The sequence below is a fragment of the Lemur catta genome, chromosome 3, assembly GCF_020740605.2.
Source record: "Lemur catta isolate mLemCat1 chromosome 3, mLemCat1.pri, whole genome shotgun sequence".
Lineage (NCBI taxonomy): Eukaryota > Metazoa > Chordata > Mammalia > Primates > Lemuridae > Lemur > Lemur catta.
The window spans coordinates 4,759,153-4,777,681 of record NC_059130.1 but is presented as its reverse complement, the minus strand read 5'-3'; the positions used below and the strand labels follow the sequence as shown (position 1 = coordinate 4,777,681).

The 18,529-nt window shown below is 39.4% G+C and overlaps 1 protein-coding gene across 3 annotated transcripts in view; it reads right to left on the bottom strand.

Annotated features, from left to right (window-relative positions):
* The window catches only part of S1PR1 (sphingosine-1-phosphate receptor 1), an 88,467-nt gene that overhangs the window by 54,238 nt on the left and 15,700 nt on the right, over positions 1-18,529 (bottom strand). The window lies entirely within an intron of this gene.

Genomic DNA, 18,529 nt, shown 5'->3' with positions numbered 1-18,529 from the left:
AGAGCAGAGGGAAGTGAAAGTGTTCGATTCATCATCTCTGAACAGAGGTCATTTTCTCTTAAACCCATGCAGTTCTCCTGACCTGCCCTTGCTTAGGACACAAATGACTCCCTCACCAACACATGCAAGGGCCCCTGATGACTTGTCATTCTGAGAAGCTCCCTGTAACATTGACACTGTTGACTACCCTCCTGTTCAGTCTCTTCATGCTGTCTTCGGTAGCACTGCTGTCTCTCAGTCTCCCCTGACTCAGATCACTCTTTCCCAGCACTCTTAACTGGCTTATCTTTCTATATTACCTTAAATATCCCTGTTCCAGTCATAGGGAATAATTGTACTACCTGGATTACGTGCCAGGCACTATGCTAAATATGTACTTTGTGTGTAATAAATTCATTCTCTCAACGACTCAGGTAGGTACTATTAAATAACCCATTTCACAGATGAAGAAACTGAGGCATGGGAAACTTCAGTAGTTGGCCCAAAGTCTCACAGCTTTTTACCACCGTGCATGTTGCATCTCCAAACGCGGTATCCTTGGTCTTCCCTCTTATCTGTTTATATTTCCCAGGATTTTCTCATCTACTTCCAGGGCTTTATCATGCACATATGTCTACATTCAGGCAACTCTGAACTGTACATATCCAGTCCTACTTTTCTCCTAAGCTCCAAACTCAATTTCCAAATATTTATTAAAAAAACATCACTTGTAAGTCTCACAAGCACCTCAAGATCAAAATATCCAAGGTCCTGCTGGGCCATTTTCACTTCTTTCTCTTCTCAAAACAACTCAACCTGTTATATGTTATGAGTCAGTGGAATCACCATTGACCTCATCAGAAAAGGTAGAACATTCAGAGTCTGTTCTGACTGCTCCCTCTCTCTCCCCTCCGTATGAAATTTACTGCCAAGACTGTTGTCCCCTGAAGGGGCTTCAGATTGCATTTCCTTATCATCCTGCCACTATCCTTGCTAGACCCCTACCCGCCCTTCATAACAGCTTCCTCCTAACTGGCCTAGGCTCTAATTCTCCATGTCACCGTCAGAGTTGCCTTTCTAAGTACCTTTTCAAGATCTGCTCATTCTCTGTATTTTGGGTTGACTATCAGTCATGGGACAGAACGGGCTCCTCATATTGCAAAAAGATGACAGGATCCCTTTAAAAAAAATCTCATGTATATATTTACAGATCAATAAACACATACCAGGAGAAATGTAATAAAAGCTGTAATGTTCCAAACCATTGATGATTAAGGACCAATGAGAAATTAAGATCGAGCAGTTCTGAAATGATAGTCATAAAAATGGACATTTTTTATTTATTAGCAATTATTTATTGAGCACTTGCTGTGAACCAGCAGGCATTCTTCAAGGAACTGGGGCTGCAGCCATGAAAAAGACAGATAACATCCCCGATATCATGGAGTTTACATTCCTTTAGAGAAGACAAATAATATAGAAACAAACAAATAAATACATAAGAAAATATCAGATGACAATGAGTACAATGCTGAGAATTAACACAGGTTGATTGCCTTGAGTTGTCCCTCCGGGTGGCCAGGGTTGGCCTCTCCAGGTGAGTGACACTGGACACTAGTGCGCCACGACAGGCTTGGGGCTCCTCAGCACAGCACTGGCAAGGGCTGAGAACTCTGCCCTGCCCTGAGAGGCAGCAAGCCCAGCAAGGGAGCCTTGAAGCAGGCACCCTGAGACCTATCCAAGGACTCAATCAGGGGCCCACGGCAGGTCCCACTCTGGGCCTGTAAAGTCCTTTCCACCCCTAGCACACTGTCACTTGCCCTCCTGGGTCCTGTTTCCCTCAAAGCAATCTTCTGCCACTGCTGCCTCCTCCCCATCCCCAGTTTAAGACTCTTTCAAAGGCCTGGCTGGACCTCTATCCTGTCTGCCGTGGAGCCTTGCTTGGCTAGTGGTTGGGAGAGGTCCAGGCAGCCAGGGTATGGGGTGGCAGGTTCCAGGGAGGAGCTAGGCCTGGGGGTCCCTTAGCAATCAGTACTAGGCGTGATGGTCAATGGAACCCCAGCGGGCAGCCCTAACTTTCAATAAGACCACCTTCTCTTCAGGGAAATTTTGTAATCTCTGCCCAGTTGTGGGATTAGACCTCTATAAGCTACCATTTTGGCAAAACCTAAACTTTCATGATCAAATTTTTAAAAATAAAGGTTGAGAGATAAAAGCAAAAATCTCTCTCTCCCCACCCCCACCCCCCATATATATATTCACAGTCAGAAAAAAAATACCAGAAGAAATTTTGGTATATGTAAAATAAATAACATTTATCAGCTTTGAAAATCTCCTCAATAGATGACCTTTCTCCTGAATCACTTCTCTAGTTATTTTAGAAACAGATTGGAGACAAATTCTCCAACAAATTTTATGGTATATAGACGCTCTTTTTAAAGTTTCCAGACTAGTCTTACAGTTTTGAACTGTTGTGTCTTTTACATTTGTTTTGTCTTTTAGTATGTCATTTTCGGAAGTCTTAAAAATGATCTACTTCTTCACACTAATTACTGGTGTTATGAGGGACCCTTTGGACTATCAGCATGCGGAAGGCATCTCACTCTGCATCACCGAGCAAACCAGGCCATGTGGAGGAAAGAACAGGGATTGCTGGCACATTTGTGTGTTCAGGGAGATCAACTGAATTGTGCATACATGAAAACAAAAAATGTTTAATTGTTAAGAAATATAAGGGTATGTTAGTATCACAACCCTGGTTGGCAAATAAAAGGGATTACTATGCATTTAAGTAAGTTCACAGTTTTTAATTTATTTGTTCCTCTCAACTAAGGAGTAGGCAGGGATTGTCATTCCTGTTTTGCAGGCCAAGGAATACCCCTCGGAGGGAAAGTGAGTTGCCCAAGGTCACACTGTGTGTCTATAGCTAAGCCAAATGAGAAATTACAGACTCCTGGCTCCCCACCAGTGCTCAAAACACAGTTCAAATAAAAAATGTTGAAAGAAGGAGGGAAAAAATGGAAGGAAGACAGACAGAAAGAAAGAATGAAAGAAATAAAAGAGAGAGGGAGAGAGGACTCCTCAAGTATTTATTCTTTTATAATGCTTACTTATTTTATTTTTTACTTTTTTTTTTTTTTTTCAGGGACAGGGTCTTGCTCTGTCACCCAGGCTGTTGTGCAGTGGCACGATTGTGGCTCACTGTAACCTGGAACTCCTGGGCTCAAGTGATTCTCCCACCTCAGTTTCCCAAAGTGCTACCTATTTATTGTCTGACCCTCTACTGTAATAGAATTTAAGTTCCATGAAGACTGACATTTTGTCTGTCTCTTTTACTACCGTGTGATATGGATATTTAATATTAGTACTTAGCACAGTTCCTGGCACATAGAAGGTACTCAATAAATATTGATGAATGGATGAATGAATAAATTAAATGCTTCTCATACTTATCCTGAATTATGTCAAATGGAGTGGACTATATGAAAGCAGCTAGATCATAAGTCACAGCATACTTTTGATTTCTGATTGAATTTCAAATCACAGAGGCATCACGTGTTGCCTCTGTCTATAGCTCATTCTCCTGTAGTCAGTAACTGTATTCTCTCCTTGGCCTATTGTTTCAGTTGCAGTGAAGGATGCTTATTCAGTATTTCTGGGTCCCCCAAAACACTCCAAGTTTTTGTCTATATCGTTTAAGTCAGACCATCTTAATTATACCTTCTCACTTTGAGAAAAACTTGGCCAGCAACTTTTGCATGATGAAGTAGTAGAAAATTTTATTTACATAATTACAAATATTATGGTCCTCGGAAATGTAATTATTAAAATAAACATTGCAAAATCGCATTAATCCTTATTACCCAGAACAGGCCAAATCAGATTGGTGAGACATCTATATTTTTAATAGAAAATATTTAAAAAATAAATTCAACCTAGTTTAAAATTCCCCAGATTATAACAATGGGTAAGCAAGCACTGTTCAGGAGATGGCCTATTCTGAATGAAAGGAGTGGGTCAAAATCAGCTCTCATAAAAGTGAAATAAACAAATACTTCTCAAGTGGTGAAGGGATCTTACGTGTTTACTCCGAGCCCTTAAGTCTTTTAAGGATCACTTAAGTATTGTTTACACTCAGTGGGCTGACCGAACTTTGTTGTCACGTTACTCTGCTTCCCAGTCCATCCAAATTCTTATATTTATTAAATTTTTTTCTTTTTTCAGTTTTCTTTTTTTTTTAGTTTTTTCATTTTTTCGTTTCTTTTTTTTATTTTTATTTTTAAATAATTCTTATATTTTCTATCATTTGCAATTTTTTTAGTTTCTTTTCTGTGGCAGAAGGGGAGTCGACAATTGAACACAAAAGCAAAGCGATAAACCGATGAAGTGGTTTATGTATATTTCAATAATTCAGACAAGAATTTCCAACCACTGGAGTTATATCTCTTTCATTAAATGCAAACTGCTAAAAACAGGAATTTCAGAAGGTAATATTATATGGTATCAAATAATCGCTCTCCTGGTATCCTGCTTATTTGAAATGTAAGTCTCTGCTTTAAGCAATAAAAAGGAAAATAACTGAAGCTTGGTTATTTACATACACTCAAGAATAATTATATGCCAGTCTTCAACTAGGCCTTTGCACTTAACTCTTCTCTCTGTCTAGAATGTTCTTATTGTCCTCAGCTCCCACCCTCCCTTCATGCAGGCCTCAGATCAAACGGAGCCTCAGAGCTGCTGGCCCTGACCCCTGGCTAAAAATGCACGTCTCCTCTATACTCCATTTCTTCAGACAGACTTTATTTTTTCTCTACAGCACTTAAATTATCACCCAACACGTGATTTGTTTGAAATTTGTTTGTCTTCTCCCACCAGAGTACAAATTCTAGAAAATTATTGTTTTATTGGTGGCCCAAAAGAGTTCATGGGACAGTAGGCACTCAAATATTTGTTGACTGAATAAATTAAAATCACAAAAATTAGTGATATTTCTTTTTCTTTAAAAAAAGTGACCTTTTTTTTTAAATCTAGAAAGCAAAAAATTCTTTGATTTAAAAAACACAACTCTCAGTAAAAGCCAAAAAGAAAGCATCAAAACCTCTAAATCTCTAATGTAAAATCTAGAGCTTTCTTAAGTATAATGGACAACCTCAAACTATACCAACACTGATACTGTCTCACCCTTAGAAGAAAGGTATCTGCTAAAGTACTACTAAATTACTAAATTCAGTCAATTCAGTGTAAGAAATCAGTCAAACTGATTGGTCTTGCGTAGACAAAACAATTGGTTGCTTGGTTACATTGTTCCCCATTGACTTGGCTTCAGGTAAGACAGTACTGGATCTCTAACTGAAAAACCCAGTGGCTCAAAGTTGAGTCCAGGGGACTTTCCAGTTCCCGTCACATCTCATTTTGTGTGCTTCACTAATGAGTTATTTGTTTTATGACATCAAGAAAGATGTGTTTATGTATTCATCCAATTCGTAAATACCTAGACTGTATATATACTAATACTAAGGATATAAAATTCCTATTCTTAACCTGCTTACAGTATAGTAGGGATGGCTGAGAAATAAACAAATATGTATCATCCAGCATAGAAAGTCATTCGTTCCTGGCTGAGCTTGCACTCTTAGGCACACAGGTCCTGAGCGCATTGCTACAGAGACTACTAGAGGGAGAACTTGGTACCTGAGCATGAGCTGTCTGAAACTTGGCTTCAAAGTCATTGAGACCTCAGAGTGGATAGACACGGAGCCGGGAAAACTCATTTCAAAACCACAGGCAGTTTTCTGGAGAATTTGACACTTGAAAACATCTTTGAATCAGAATATTCTTTTATTTTTGAAAAAACATCTAAATGGGCCTTTCAGTTATACAAGTGAAAAATGAAAAATCAAAATCAGGAAAGGTCACTTTTGAGAAACTTTCAGCTTTAGGGAGCTAAATTTCCATTGCCACAAAGAAAAATAAAAACAGATAAAAAATAATCCACTTAATCGCTCTGCCTGAATTTCTCAGACATCTCGTACTCAACACAGCTACAGTGGAACTCATGATTTCCCATTGCAAGGAACCCCTGCGCCTGGCGGCCGCCCACTCACTCCCGTCTTCCAGTTCTCAGCAGATGGTATCACCATTCATCCTTGATCATCCCTTTTCTGTACCAGCAGATCCACTCCTTCAGCAAGCTTCATCAATGCTATCCCCAGAATACACATCTGTCCACTGACTTGTCACTTTCCACTGCCACCCTGGGTCCAGGATGTGATCAGCTCTCACTGAATTACTGAAGAATTAGTGTGGGGGCAGCCTCCACTTTCAGTCTTGCTCATCTCTGGTCCATTCTCCACTCAGGAGGCAGAAAGAACTTTTTTATTTTTATTTTTATTTTTTTTACTTTTTAGTTTGGTAATTCCATTTTTTAAAAATTAGTAAACTTTATTTTTCTAGAGCAGTTTTAGACTCATAGCAAGGTTGAGTGGAAAGTACACACAGTTCCCATATGCCCCCTTTCTTCCAACCACCCATAGTCTCTCTCATTATCGAAATCCAGCACCACAGTGATGCATTTGTCACCACTGATGAGTGTACATTATCACCCAAAGTTCATAGATTACATTAGGGTTCACTCTTGGGGTTGCATATTCTATGGGTTTGGACAAATGTATAATGACTTGTCTCCATTAATGTAGTTTTGTACAGAAAAGTTTCACTGCCCTAAAAGTCCACTGTGCTTCTCCTATTCATACCTCCCTCTCTTCTAATCCCTGGAAACCACTGATCTTTTGACTGTCTCAATAGTTTTGCCTTTTCCAGAATGTCATATAGTTGGAATCCGTATGTAGACTTTTCAGATTGAATCCTTCCACTTAGCAATATGTATTGAAGATTCCTCTATGTCTTTCCATGTCTTGATAGCTCATTTCTTTTTAGTACTGAATAATATTCCATCATCTGGGGGTCCCACATTTTATTTATCCATTCAACTACTGAAGAATATCTTGGTTGCTTCCAAGTTTCGGCAATTTTGAATAAAACTGCTGTAAATATCCATGTGCTGGTTTTTGTGTAGATATAGTTTTTATTTATTTGGGTAAAACCAAGGAGCATGATTGCTCCTTGTTTGGCAAGAGTATATTTATATGTACCATATGGTAAGAGTATGTTTAGTTTTGTAAAAAGCTGCCAAACAATCTTCCAAAGTGGGTGTACAATTTTGCATTCCCACCAGCAATGAATTAGGTATCTTGTTACTCCACGTCTTTGCCAGCGTGTGATGCTGTCAGCGTTCTGAATTTTGGCCATTCTAATAGGTGTATAGCGGTATCTCATTGTTGTTTTAATTTGCAGTTTTCTAATGACATATGATGTTGAATGTCTTTTCATATTTTCACTTGCCAACTGTATATCTTCTTTGATGAGGTATCTGTTAAGGTCTTTTTAGTCCATTTTTATTTATTTACTTTTTATCGGCATGTTTCTATTTATTGAATCCCAGGTCAAAGTAATTCTACAACAAAGAACAACAGTTTTCATATCAGACTGCTTGTATGCCTGTGAATTGAGGTTCTCGCCAAGGAGGTAATGAATATAATCTCAGGTTTCGTGAGATGAATCAAAAAATGGAAAAACCAGTAGCAGAGTTCTCATAGCTCAGATAACCTAACTCAAGGTATCTTTCTTCTGCTTCTCCATAAAACTAGCTTTTGAAATTTAGACATGAGGTATTAAATGTCATGAAGATAAACCATACAGGAAAACTCTGAGACTCTGTCTCCTATGCAATTTTCATTTTTTAAAACAACTTGGATGGTCTCCCTACATCATGATGATTTACATCAAATCCCATATTCCTGGAATAACAATTATACCCAGAAGATAGTATAGCATTGTTTAGGTCATTTTTAAATCAGGGAGTTCATTTTCTTATTTTTGAGTTTCCAGAGTTCTTTGTGTATTTCAGATAATTGTTCTTTATCAGATGTGTCTTCTGAAAATATTTTCTCCCAATCTGTGGCTTGTCTTCTCATTCTAGTCACATTGTCTTTCACAGAATACAAGTTTTTAATTTTAATGAAGTCCAGTTATCCATTTTTCTTTCAGGGATTGTGCCTTTGATATTGTATCTAAAAAGTTACCATCATAACCAAGTCACCTGCATTTTCTCCTATGTTATCTCCTAGGAACTTTTATAGTTTTGTGTTTTAAATTTAGGCCTATGATTCATTTTGAATTAATTTTCATGAAGGGTGTAAGGTCTGTGTCTAAATTCACATTTTTGCTTGTGGATGTGTAGTTGTTCCAGCCCCATTTGGTAAAAAGACTATCTTTGCTCGGTTGTATTACCATTGCTCCTTTGCCAAAGATCAGCTGGCTATATTTATGTGGGTCTATTTCTGAAATCTGTCTTGTTCCATTACTTTATTTAGCTATTCTTTTACCAATATTGCTGTCTTGATTACTGTCACTTTATAGTAAGTCTTAAAGTTGGACAGTGTCAATCCTCCAACAGAAGGAGCTGTTAAAAACATTGTGTTTTAAAAACATAAATCCTTCAAAGTCGTCTTCTTGTCCTTAGTATAAAGTCCAAAATATTTAACCAGGCCTCCAAGAACCTCTACCAACCTCTCTATTTCTGTCTCCAGCTCCTCTACATCCTTACTTTTTATTTCCCAGTCACGGGGACTTTTTTTGTCTTCCTAAATGTGCATGCTCCTAGGCACCCCCTAGGCACCTCAAAACTTTCACACATGCTGTTCCAGTTTTGTTTTGTTTTGTTTTGTTTTGTTTTGTTTTTTTGACATAGTCTTGCTCTGTAGCCCTGGTAGAGTGCAGTGGCATCATCATAGCTCACAGCAACCTCAAGCTCTTGAGCTCAAGCGATCCTCCTGCCTCAGCCTCCTGAGTAGCTGGGACTACAGTGCACATGGCACGATGCCTGGCTAATTTTTCAATTTTTAGAGAGATGGGGTCTCGCTCTTGTTCAGGCTGGTCTCGAATTCCTGGACTCAAGTGATCTTCACAGAGTGCTAAGATTACAGGCATGAGCCACACACGCTGTTTTGTTGCAAGGAATATTCTTGCCAACTCTTCCCCCACCCCCACTGGTCCCCCCATGCCAGGCCAGCTCCTTTTTTATCCTGGAGATGTCAGCTTAGACATCACTGCTCAGGGAAACCCGTCCGTGACCCTCCTGAGTGGCTCAAGGCCAGCATCACATGCTGCATTTCCCCTCTGTTCTCTTTTGCAGCACATATTAAATCACAGTTAGTTTATTTGCATAGTTATTTTGCATAAAGGGGTCCCCACTGGATTACAAGCTGTATGAGACCAGGGACATTGTCATCCTGTTCACTGTGGTCTCCCTGGCACAGCGCCTGGCACATGATGAGGAATCAATGGTTCTATTGAAGAAGTGAGGGATTGAACCCTCTACATTCACATATACATTTGAACAATATAAGGATGTGCCAAATTAGATGTGGAGTCTTTTCAGTACTAGAATTCATTCGCAAGAATAGAATTCATATGTAAAGAGTCATTTTACCTATTTGATTATTAATTAGGTAATATAAAAAGTTATTTTACTCTGGTTTTCTTACTTGTAAAATAACTACAGTTATAACAACAAAAAAGCTAATGTACTTTTCTCTGAAATTGGTATTCTGCAGAGAAGAAAATTATTCTCATTATAATGCTATCATTAGAATTTTCAGGTCCCTTAGAAAAAAAAATTCATGAAAAACCCACCCCTTTGTTAATTATACAAAGAGCAGGGCCCCAGCTGCTACTCAGGTGGTATTTTTTTTACCTATGGAGACACACAAGGAAACTAGTTATGGAGAATGATTTTTGTTGTTTTTGTTCTGGTTCTACGCTGCTTTCTAGTACTTTTTGTATTTTCTGTAGCTAATCCTCAACAAGTTAACTGATCTTTGGAACATAAGCACCATTGGCTCTTATTTTTAATAAGGATTAAACCTAAGTAGGTATTATATAAAGAAGCAGTTTTAAAGAACATCTTTGAAGTTTTATTAAATATTGTAAATAACTTTTTGAACTATAAACTTGAGAAGGTAGAGGCTCAGCCAGAACATACTCTGGAATTATTCTTGGAATAAAATAGGTTTCATTGGGGCTCAACTCTTCTGAGAACTCTGCAAATAGCTAAGAATATGGTTCTATAGTATATATTCTTTTTAAAAGCTACCTTTAATAAGGAAATATGCTAAAGCTTAAATCTGACAACATTCTAAATAACTTATAATTATGTTTAGCCGGGCACAGTGGCTCACGCCTGTAATCCTAGCACTCTGGGAGGCCCAGGAGGGTGGATTGCTTGAGGTCAGGAGTTCGAGACCAGCCTGAGCCAGAGCGAGACCCCGTCTCTACTAAAAATAGAAAGAAATTATCTGGCCAACTAAAAAATATATATATAGAAAAGATTAGCCGGGCATGGTGGCACATCCCTGTAGTCCCAGCTACTCGGGAGGCTGAGGCAGTAGGATCGCTTAAGCCCAGGAGTTTGAGGTTGCTGTGAGCTAGGCTGACGCCACATCACTCACTCTAGCCCGGGCAACAGAGTGAGACTCTGTCTCAAAAAAAAAAATAAATAAATAAAAATAATTATGTTTATATAATTTGGGGACAGAGATGGATTGATTTATGTTAAAATATTTCTTTTATTCATTCATCAACTCATTCATCAAACACTTATTCAAAACCAAAACGTACCAGCCCCAGTTCAAAGTACTTGGGATATATCAGTGAACAAAACAAAGATCCCTGTGCTTGTGGCAGTTACATTCTAGTAGGGAAGACATCCAATTAACCATCAATATAATAATAATTAAATTATGTAGTATTAACCCATTCAAAACATTTACTGAGCAGTAAACAAAACAGGCAAAGATCTCTATTCTTGTGCAATCTACTTTCTAACAGGGGAAGATAGACAGACAATGAACATAAAAAGTAGATAAATTATATACTATGTTAGAAATAGTTAAAACTAATAAATCTCAATCCAATATAGGAGGAAATGGCTAAAATATATTTTCTTTCCTTCTGAAAGTTTCAAAAGTTTTGCATACTCTGCAAACAAAAACTGCTCACTTTTTAATGAAATTTTCTGCAAAAAAATCCATTCATATAAAATCTCTTTTTAAATACTATGTATATTCATAAAGTTTTTGATCCATTTGTTCCATGAATATGTATTAAGTGCCAATTAAATACAGAAGATATGGCAGCAAGCAACATAGACACAATCCCTGCCCTCATGAGCAAATATTTTGTATTCATCCAAGAATTTCATGGCACAGAAGCAGATCTGAAAGAGCATGTATCCTCTGCACTGCACATTTACCCTAAAGTTAATAACTACTTTTTGAAGGCTGTGTCATGTTTGTTTTGTCAACTGAGAGGCTCCTGAAATCCAAACCATTGTTTTTAAGTGGAGGGGTGGAGATGGGATAAAAGCCTTTGCTGCTGCCAATACTATTTTGTTTTCACTGTGACAAGGAAAACTTGCTGGTAGCCTGTCCCCGTTACTCCTCCTTGTCCCAGATGTGGCAGCTGAGCCGTGGTGGAAAGTGTCTCCCAACTGCACACTCTGCAGGGCCATCCAGGTGAAGAAACTCTGGTTTCTACAAGCATTTTTCAAAACCACCTCTGTGGCCTCCTTTCAACCTTAGTTTCATATAATATTCTTAATGTCCCAATGTCCAAATTGTGGAAATTATTTTAAATAAGCAAACATACCTCTATCCAATATCTTAATAATATGTCATAAGATGCTCCAAAGACTTTTGTGGTATAATTTGTTCTTTTCAGCAGCCCAGAATCTCTCCCGCCTTCTCTTGGTCCTAGCACCCTTCTTCTCCTTTGGCAAAGCACCTCTTTCCATCACATGCCAAAACTGCCAATCAAGTGACCCCACTCCCCTGGCCAAGCCGTGTGCCTGGGACCTGAGCCAGGCCAGGCTGATTCCCCTAAGATTTGAATCTTGAGCAGGGTGACTCAAGGTCAGAAAACATTTGAGCCAAGACTTTCTAACAGCAGAATCCTGAAGGGATCATCCGTTAGTTCCTGCCAACTAGATCCCCAAGTTTAACTTAGCTACCTCATATATTCTTCCAGCAAAATTCCCTTTTACTTAAATATGCCTGAAATATTTCTGTTGCTTACAACCAAAGGATCCTAATATATCTGCTCCTCTAAATAGATTGGAGCATGTAATTTAAATAATTATTAGACCTTTAAAAATACAGTATATACATTGAAAATAGCAAAAATGAGAGTTCATTTTGTTTTTCCTTAAGAATTATCCAGAAGTTGACTCCTCAGGCTACAAAAGTACAGTTTAAGTATGTTGGTGATAATCATAATTTTTCTTAATGCATTGAAAATGGTATTCTTATAAAAATTATTTTGAAAAACAAATTTTAAATAGCCAAGGACATTTTTATGAAAAACTGCTGATGTCCAAATAAACCTTATAATGAATACAAATTTCTACCTCCAAATCGAGACACTTACAGCAGAAATAAAATGAGTCACTATAATAGCTGTGTGGGGAGCAACTGTCAGAGTCTTTTCACTAAAACATGCCGTATGTGTATATGTATAGACAGATACGCACACACACTCACACCTACTTAGATGTATACAAAAACAGTATCTGCTTATTCTACATTTAGGCACCTGTTTCTTGAGGCTGGAGAGTTTACTTATGATTGGAAATCCTTCCATTCTGATAACTGTTCAGCTCTATGATTATTTCCTAAAGAGGAAGCAAACCAGATACAGACGCTCTTTATTTAACATAACCTTGGTCACAGGCTTCTGATTTTTTTTAATTTCTGGGCTAGCACAATATTTAGATATAACCAGGAAAGTTTTGCAAACTTCAGAATGTAGTATTGATGGTGAAACTATGGCAAAAGAATAATAAATAATGACAATTTGATGACCTGTATTTTTATAGATAGTGCTCTGTCGTTTTCAAGCCATGTACTATAACAGTTTCCAAGCAAGCAACAGAATTTACTCAGAGGATTCAATGAAGAGACTCTAATGAAGGAGCTACTTACAGATGTTGTGAGCAGGTGAAAGAGCAAACAAAGGATGTCGAGGCACCCAGAGTGGAGTAGGAAGCCAAGACTTCCCCTAGAATCTAAGGGATGAGGGGTGGAAACAGTGTTGTCTAGAGTCCCGTTTAAGGCTGGGGCCCAGGGAGAAGGGCCTCCCTGCTGCTGCCCGGTATGTGGTGCAGAAGCAATGAGAGAGGGAAGAATTATCTGGCTCCCTCTCTCTTCCCACCTTCTGATCTGCTCCTAAAGTGAAGCAGAAGCCAGATGGCAAGGAAGTGCTAACAATGCAGTTAGTAGGAGGCACAAAACCCTTAGAACATAGAGATGAGCAGAGAAGTGTGTGTGTGAGAGAGAGACAGAGAGAGAAAGAGAGAGAGAGAGAGAGGGAATAAATCTGGGGGAAAAACCAGAGAATAACCAGCCACATACATTAACTCAGACTGCAATAGGCTCAGAGAGATTAAGAAGCTGATTAAATTTACACAACTCATGATCCCTGATTTGGGTGGGACTTAAATACAAGTTTTCCAAACCCTACAAAGCCAGTGCTTTTACCAATATGCTTTAATGAACATCTTAGTTGCTGATGATTGAGGAGTATCGTGTTGCTTGAGTCTAATATAAAATTTTGTTTCAAACTGACCCAGCCCAATGACGGTCTAGTGATGCATATCTACCACGGGAATTGGCCCATCAGGCAGGTTGTCCAGTGAACCAGAGAACACAGTGATGACTGTCTTGTCCTGGTGAGGTCAGTAGAAAGACGGTGGGAGACATGGAGCAACAGAGAGAAGGAAGGTGGCCAAGAGGACCCCGATGTCATCAGAGAGAAGCAGCATAGTGTGGGAAAGAGCCTGGCTATAGAAGTCAGCAAGCCTGAGTTTGAGTCTACTCTCTCTCTCAGTGCCTGGGGTATTGGGTAATTAATCTGAGTCTCACTTTACTCATTTATTATATAGGGTAAAAGTACCTACCTTCTAGTGTTGGAATGAGGACTGAAATGATGTTTGTAAAGTGCTTAGCATGGTGCCAGGTGTACTAGTTCTAATTAACAATAAAGCCGGCAGTCCATTCATTGGACTGCAGCATGCAGTTAAGGGAGGGCTTAATATCTCTCATTTTACAGATGCGGAGATTGAGGCTTAGAGAATGATTTGCCTAAGATCACGGAGCTAACGCAGGTGTTGAGATCTAAATTTAAAAGCACATGCTTCTACCCCATTATACAGACAAGATGGGGTTCCAGTAGTGGAGCCAGTAGGGATGCAAATCAGAAACTTACATTGTGCCTAAACACACATTTTCTTGAACTTGTTCAGGTTGTCGTAACCTGGGGGACATGAATTATACACCTTTTACTGGTTATTCCTCTCATCAGTTTGCTGTGTCCATTGCGACGTCTCAGGGCTAGCCATCAGCAATGTTACTGGTTTTAAATAAAGCACAGTGTGCCCTTGACAAATATGCCTTTCACCATGGGATAATTGGTTTGGAATCCCAATGCCATTATTTATCATCACGCGGAGCTGATTTGCAAGGAATATGGCTTTGATGCTTGCGGATTGGCTTTGCGCCAAGAAGTCATTGTTGGGGATTCTGGCTGTTTGATGTTAAGATGCAATCTGCTAAGGAGCTGACTAGGCCTATTAATAGAAGTTCAAACACAGTGTCACATGCTTAACTAGGAGGGCCTGGAAGGAGAGGCCTGAATAACAATTCTGACAGAGCCGGGAGGTGTCATTAGACAGGAGAGCATGACCTCAACACCATGTTAAGAACTCACGAAGGTATCTGAAACATGCCAGCTGTTCCTCTCCACACTCACTCTCTCTCAAATTCACTATTTTGGGCACACGATATGCCCCAATTAGGTGTCTGTCTTTCCCACAGGATAGAGCTCCTTAGAGGCAGGGATTATGTCATTAATTCAAAAAGCATTCACTGAGTGCCCCTTGCCACTGCCAGGCATTGTGCGGGGAGCCAGGAGCCTTATTCATCTCTGTGCCCAGCGCCTCATCCGGAGGCGAGCACATGGCAGGCGTTCAATCAGTGTTATGGCTAAAATATTACTCGCTGAGGAGGCTGAACACAAACACTCGGTTCTTTGAATAATGAACATATTTCGAATGTGTTGTTTCCTCAAAATTCGTCCCAGTGTCCAAGCTTTTTGAATAGGAAAATCAACTTGTGGCAAATATGGCAGAACTATCAAATACATTTCTATTGATCTTGGGGTTAAAGGATGCAGCATTCTAGTTGATCAAATATTTTGGTTGTTTGAGAGTTCAGTCCATAACCTGGTAGTATCAATTAAAAAAAAAAATCAACTCAATACCAAACAAGATATACATCGTTCCTTGATGATCAAAAGGCAATGTCTCATGACCATCACTGTGGATTAATCCATCACCCGGGTTAATAACTGCTTTCTCTCTTAGTGGGATTTGTTTTTTATACTCAACTAATGACACGTAATTATGATGAGATTCCCAGGTTACAGCCAATCATTTAAAAAATCATTAAAAAAAAGGAACTCTGTGTCAATGAAGGCTGTTTGTGAAAGCAACAGAAACTGACTCTGACTAACTCAAACACAAAAGAAATTCATTTGAAAGATAATGAGTAGCTCTCAGAAGGGAAGGCTGGAAGCCCAGGTTCAAAAATAAATGGCAGGAACAGAGGTTAGGCAGCAGGAAATGCAGCCAAGGAGCTGGATGGGTCCATTGCCCCTGGACCCTCCCTGCCACTGCGACGGTGAGGAATGTGAGCTGGAGCCCACGTGGGCTGAGCTGAAGCCACAGGGCCACAGCCTAAATGCCAGGGCATGGTGACAGCAAGGATTTGGCCCCTTGAACTTCTGTGGCAAAAATTTGAGCCCTGCCTCCCGTAAGCCTTATCCATTGGTGGCGTCAAAAAAGGCAATGTCTACTACGTAGAGTGCATGATTTGAAAACAAACCCAAACTATTTTCTTATAACACCTTACGGTACAAAATATAATACAATGGGATAAAAACAGTCAAGTAACAAGGTCATGATAGGTTGAATAATGTCCTCCTCCCACAAAGATGTCCACATTCTAGTCCTTAAAACCTCTGAATATGATGGTTTCATGGCAAAGGGACTTTGCACACGTGATTAAGTTAAGGGTCTTGAGATGGGGAGATTAACGCGAGTGTCTGGGTGGGCCCAGCGTAATCATCTCAGAGGGAGGAAGAAGGATCAGTCAGTGGAAGGATGTGTGACCGTGGCAGCAGGAGGCTGGAGAGAAGCAAGCAAGGTGTCATGAGCCACAGAACACAGGCAGCCTCTAGAAGCAAGAGAAAGCAGGAGACGGATTCTCCCCTGGAGCCCTCAGAAGAAACCAGTCCTGCTGCCACCTTGAATTTAGCCCCATAAAATACCATTTTGTACTTCTGACCTATATAACTATAAGAGAACAGATCGTGTTGTTTTAAGCCACTAAGTTTATAGTAATTCATTATAGCAGCCATAGGAAACTAATACAAATGGTAAAGGGGAAATTCTAGCCATTTAAACTTTCTAGTAGGACAGGCGTGGTGGCTCATGCCTATAATGCTAGCACTTTGGGAGGCCGAGGCAGGAGGATTGCTTGAGGCCAGGAGTCCAAGACCAGCCTGAGCAAGAGCAAGACCACATCTTTACAAAAAATAGAAAAATCAGCCAGGAGTCGTGGCGTGTGCCTGTAGTCCTAGCTACTCAGGAGTATAAGGCAGGAGGATTGTTGGAGTCCAAGAGTTTGGGGTTGCAGTGAACTATGATGATGTCACTGTACTCTCACCTGGGTGACAGAACAGACCCTGTCTCAAAAAAAAAAAAAAAATTCTAGTAAAAAACAGAATTCCAGATAAATGGAAGATTTTAGAAAATAAAAAATAGAATACAAAGATACTTCATGTGCATTCGTTGCGGTTCTTCAGTATTGTCAATGTCGCTGTGGCTTACCTTATTCTATCAGCCAAACTCTTTGATAATGGGATCAATATGGTGGTATTTTGGATACAACTCCATAAGCTCATATGTTTCTATGACCTAGCAGTAGGACTACCAAATATATAAGACATTTGGTAATATATCTATTACCAAACACAATGTGAAGGCAAAAATTAGAAAAAGATTACTATGTACTATGCTTAATTTTCACCTGGCTTTAGTAGTCCTTTCAATATTATTAAATGTCTTGTACGATGGTTAAGCCTTGATAATATACTAGTTTGAGCATGTAGGAGAAACTAAGAAGCGTAAATATTTAAACTTCATGTATTTTTAAATAACTCAATAAGCCATAAAAAGTAAAAATGAAACTGATCAGTAAGAGATGTAGTCTTCTTTTTTAAGTATGTTTTTCACATTAAAACAAGTTCTATTTAATAAGCTATTTTGAAGGAAGAAGGCTGCTCATTCTTTAATAAAATTTCTTTCTTTTCTTCCTCCTCAGCAATCATTAAAAATGATTTAAGGACCTAATCACACCATTGATAAAAATCACAATTTATAAAGAACAAAACAATTATGTTCATTTCTCTGAGCAAGACTTCACTGAAACAGCATTTTGACTTTTAATGAATCTTGGAAGCAATAGTTTAACTTTCCTGGAATTATTATACATTGATCTATTTTAGTGCAATGTAAATGATTTCTTTCTATGATAGTAAAGTTAACAGTTTGTATTTCCATTTGATTCAACAGACCTCAATTTCCTAGAATTAGGAGCAAGCTCTGGCTATGCTGTTTCTTGCTCCCCAGAGGCTCATTCTTGTTCCAGAATCAACTAACTGGGGGCGGGCAGTGTACTAGGAGCACCGACTCCATTGTGAGGGGGAGGCCTGGAACTGAGTCTTGCTGAGAACAGACTGAGTAGGGGGCAGCTCAGGCATAGGCCTTGGTGCTGGGGGGCTCTCAGTCCCTGCGTTACCTGCATTCATCTACTTGTGCCTCACTGGCCTTGCCCTGACTAGCCCTCCATTTACCCCCGAGGACTGGAGTTGGATCCTGAACATCAACTTTACAGTTGCCTCTCTCTTAGTAATCTTCTCCTTTAATCCTGTACTCTGTATCCCTTGACTATTGGGGTGCATCAGGAATCGACAGAGAGACATGATACAACTACCCTCCCTGACATATAGAACAGTCTTCCTCCTGATCCTCTCTCTGGCTGTAGGAGCTATGACAGTGGTCTGAAGAAGACTTTTTTTAAGTAGGGTAACTTTATATAATTTATTGTCCAACCGGGGTACATTGAAGAAATATCATAAGATTTGTGTTTTTGAAATAACGTTCTGGTGACATGTGGCCGAGGGATGGCCAAGCAGGCAGGTGAAGACTGAAGCAGATGTCTCCTGCAAAGGCTTTGGAAGAAGACTGATGAGGCCCTGCCTGAATGTACAGTGGGGGTGGTGAGAGGAGACAGATGCAAGGGATAGTAGGAAAATA